General features: G+C 36.9%; 1 pseudogene; it reads left to right on the forward strand.

Annotated features, from left to right (window-relative positions):
• The first annotated feature begins 1,725 nt into the window (after positions 1–1,725).
• LOC111735854 lies at positions 1,726–1,844 on the forward strand (annotated as a pseudogene).
• The last annotated feature ends 2,797 nt before the right edge of the window (positions 1,845–4,641 follow it).

Genomic DNA, 4,641 nt, shown 5'->3' on the forward strand with positions numbered 1-4,641 from the left:
TACACATTTGTGTTGTCTTTGCAGAGTTGCTTCTTATTTTTCCATGTCAATAGACTATTAGTCATTTTAGTCTGAAAAATTTCATACTCACAGAAAGCATAAAAAATAATATACAAAGATGTGGGTGCCCACTATTCAGAATTAACACGTGTTAACAATGTATTTTATTTGCTTCAGAGTTTTTAAAGAAATAAAAATTAGAGACTATGTCCACTTTGTGCCATCCCACCCCCCTCCTTCCATCCCCAGGAACCACCACCATTGGGGTATCCTTTCCTTCTAAGTTTTTGTGCCTTTCCACAGATGTCTGCATTCATAACATTTGGTTCACTTCTGTTGTTTTGAAATTTTACACAAGTGTTATTTTACTCTATAAATTAGTCTAAAACTTGTCTTTTTTCACTCGACATTGATCTATCCATAAGGAAGCATTTATAGTTTATCCATTAATTCTAACACAAGTGAGACCATGCCACAATTTATTCATTTATTTAAAGTTCTTTCCTCCTTCCTCTTTTGGCAATAACAAACAATACTATTATTGGCATATGTACATATATCTCCTGTACCAAAATAATATTCTCAACAGTATATTTATAGAAGTGGTATTGATGGTCAGTACACATCCTAATCCCTGGAACCCTTGAACCCTACATGGCAAAAGGGACTTTGCAGCTGTGATTAAATTAAGGATCTTGAGATGGAAAGATAATCCTGGATTATCCAGGTGGGCATAAATATCATAAAGGTCCTCAGAAGAGGAAGGCAGGGGATTCAGAATTAGAGAAGGAGATGTGATGAAGGAAGCACAGGTCAGAGTGATATAACCATGAGCCAAGAAGCTGCAAAAGGCAAGGGATGGATTCTTTCTTAGAGCTTTCAGAAGAAATTATCTTTCCATCTCAAGATCCTTAATTTAATCACAGTTGTGATAGTTTTTCCTCCTGGCTCTGATCAACTGGCTTTGTAGTTGTATGTGTTTTTTCCCTACATTGAATGATGAAGCAACCTGTACTGTTCTGGGGATAGCCTATCCAAACCACGGAGACTAGGTACGTTTTTTACACGGTCAGTTCTACAAAGATCTTTCTAAAATGAGCCTCCATCTCTGTACCATTTGTTTTAGTTTGTTCAAAAGACAGCCTTATTGGGAAAGTTAGTAGGCTCACCCTTAGAAACGCCGCTTATGGTACGAAGCTAAAAATATCCCCAAAGGGAGCGATAAGCCAAATAAATCTTAAAAACGGTATTATCTATTTTTTAAAGATTTCTTTAATCAGTCTAGGATATCTAGGCTAGATATCTATAGTATATTTTATCAGGCTCCCACTATCTCCTCAACGATGTGAGTGACTGTGAGTGCAGAAAATCTAGTGCACTCTTGGAGCAGCACATAAACCTGGCCCAGGGTTGGAACAAGCCAGAGGAAAGCGGGCCCTGTAAGAGGTGAAGTGGGCTCAGTTGCTGTTCCAAGGCCATCTGGGAGGAGGTGGGAAACTGGCGGCCCAGCCAGTACCTTCCCATGACAACAAAGTGAGCCAGCAAATCCACAACAATTTGCATGAGCTGCAATGGTGCCTGACCTAATACCAACACTCTAAGCTTAAACATGGCTGCTGCTTCACTTCTGCTTTCCAAATTTGTTAAAAAACTCTCCTGTGGCAAACCTGAAACCAGAACCATGCCCATGTTGGTCTTGATTCTTGGTTAAGAATTCTTTGCTCAGTCTACGGCCATGCTACCCTGAACAAGCTGGATCCTGTCTGATCTCGGAAGCTAAGCAGGGTCACGCCTGGTTAGTACTTGGATGGGAGACCACCTAGGAAAACCAGGTGCTGTAGGTGTAAAAAATAAAAAAATAAAGGATTGTAAGCTGACAAGTTCCTTGCAATCTGTGAGGTCAACCAAGAGTTGCCTTGCCTAAAAAAAAAAAAAAATTCTTTACTCAAAATAAATGTCCGAATACAAAACAAAACTTTTGGGAAAAGGTTTAAAGTGGAAACCTACTAAAAAGGTTTTTTTTTTAAATATGGTATCTGGCCTAGTTTATTATTTATGTCACTATTTTGAGATCTTACCTTGAATTTTTAGGAAACTTAAACTACAGCTTCTAGCTTTAATCTGGGATATTGTTCTTTGGCATAAGAAATGCTAAGGTTTACTAGATATCAGTTTTATTTTATTTTGTGCCTTGAGAAAAGTTCATTTAAAATAATGTGTTCTCATATAACATCATTATTTTTGAAATATAATTTATACTCTGAAAATCTTCCTGGAAAATATAATTTTAAGATGTACCAAACTGGGCTTCTTTATTTAAAATTCTTGCTGAGTTAAAAGATGATAAAATGAGTTCACAGAGATATATCTGACCAAATCAGTGTTAATTTTTTTTTGTTTTTGTTTTTTTTCTTAAAAGTGGGTGCCCTTTGTAAGATTATCTGCAGAGGGAAGAGCAACTTGTTTGGGGTATATTTTTCTACCTATATTCAGCTTCTTTTATAGATTTGCATTATTGTACAATACTACAGATATTGGTGAGATGCATATTATCATAATCAGGATCTCAGAAGCTACAGTTGATATAAAATGGGATGGAGTTTTTTTAGTAAATTAAAAGAAAACATTTTAAAGATATGCCTTTACCAGTACATATAGTTTTTGGAGAAAAAGCAGGGGCTGGGTTAGTTTTAGTTGATCGAATTAGTTTTAGTAAAGGATTATAAACATGTTATTGATTATAATATTGAATTAGTTTGATTTTCACTAATGACATGATAGGAAAAAGAGATCAAGAATACCTCCCTTAGAGTCTTAAAAATGGACAGGTATGTACGAGGACAGGGAAATAGAGGTGCTGCAGACTAAGCTCAGGGCAGCATGAGCCAAGCATGGAGAGGTGAAACTGGAGTATCTCAGCATTGACATGAGAGGTCAGGAGGTCAGGGGTTGCATGAGATGAGAAGAGAGAGTGAGCAGTCCTTTTCGCTTGTCTGCTAAGGAGCCTGGCTCTTACTCTGTGGGTGACAGAGAGCCAGTGATTTATGGAGACTGATGACTTAGGAATGAATTGGCTCTGGATGTTAGTCACAGGTTGGACTCCTAGGTCCTTTGGTGCAATGTTATAGAGTGGGATTCTATTCCTGGAAACCTACTTCATAAGAAGAAAAACCCCAAACATGAAAATAAATAGAAAAGAAATAATACAAAAATACGTTTTTATAAATGCATATTAAGAGTTATATAGTAAAGGCTACTTTGTTTTTTTGTTTTGTCTTGTTTTGTTTTGTTTGCTTGAACTCTACTCAAGTTATCGTCTTTTCCTTATAATCTCTTTGTAACAAACATGGGAATATTTTATTCTTTCAAAAAACTTTGGCCTCAATTAAAAATTATGGTCATTTGTTTTTAAATGGTTGGCTGACAATCAGATTCATTCATTCATTCATTTATTCATTCACTTAATAATTATTTCTTGAACACCTATTACATGAGACATTGTTCTAATGGTAAACAAAAAAGACAAAAACAATGCTATCATGGAGATACTTTTTCTACTTGAAGAGAAAGACAATAAGTATGTATACATAGACATAGACAGACACACACTATAATGCCAGGTAGGGAGAAGGGTTATAAAGAAAAATAGACTGAGGAGAAGGGGAAAGAGAGTGATGGGAATATTTTATCGAGTTATTTTATATTTTATATTAGTCAAGGAGGAATTCTCTGTGGAGGTGACATTTGAGCAGAGACCTGAATGAAATGAGAGAACAAGCAATGAGACTGGGGGAAAAGACATGCATGAATGACTCCAATGTCTTTGGATGGTATGGAGATGAGTGGGACAACTGCTCAAGTCACTACCGTTTTGATGATTCCTTTCTGTGAACACAGATATAGATTCAATCAACTGTATTACCTCTGACATCACTGGGCTCCTCAGGGTCCCCAGTCAACCTCAGAATTATTGCTGACATATCTGCCAAAGTCAATAAATAGACACAAATATGATGATGCTGTGGCAGTGTTTTTTGTTGGTATTGGTGTAGGTGTTGGTATTGTTGTTGGTGGTGGTATTGGTGGTCTCTGTGTGGTCGTGTGCCTCTGATGATCAGAAAAGTTTGAACAGTAGAGGTTTGGAAGTCAATACACTACAAATATGGGATCCTAATAACATGATCAGATTTTCAGTTAAAAAATCAATAACGATGATAACAATCAGCATTTTTAAAAGCACTTACCACACATCAGACATTGTTTTAAGTATGTTATGACATTTTATTTGATTTTTTCAGAAATTCTGTGAGGTGGGCAACTACTACCTTCGTGAGGAAAGAGCCTTAGAAAGTCCAACTAACTTGCTCAAGATTATACAGTGAGTGGCAAGGCAGGGTTTGAAATGAAGTTTGTGTTACATCAAAGTCCGTACTTTATCCCAACCACTGTGCTATTCTGCCTTCAAGGGCGATGCTCCTGACAGCAGAGTGGAGGATGGGCTGGGGAGGATAGGATTGCCAAACAGAATGAGGCAGTACTTAAGAATAATTTTCTGACAACCTGCTCCCTCACCTGGGTATCCTATTACAAATCTCCAGAGTAAACACAATCCTTCTATGCTTTTGAGCATAGATTTATGAC

Source organism: Pteropus vampyrus, unplaced genomic scaffold, assembly GCF_000151845.1.
Source record: "Pteropus vampyrus isolate Shadow unplaced genomic scaffold, Pvam_2.0 Scaffold15, whole genome shotgun sequence".
Classification (NCBI taxonomy): domain Eukaryota; kingdom Metazoa; phylum Chordata; class Mammalia; order Chiroptera; family Pteropodidae; genus Pteropus; species Pteropus vampyrus.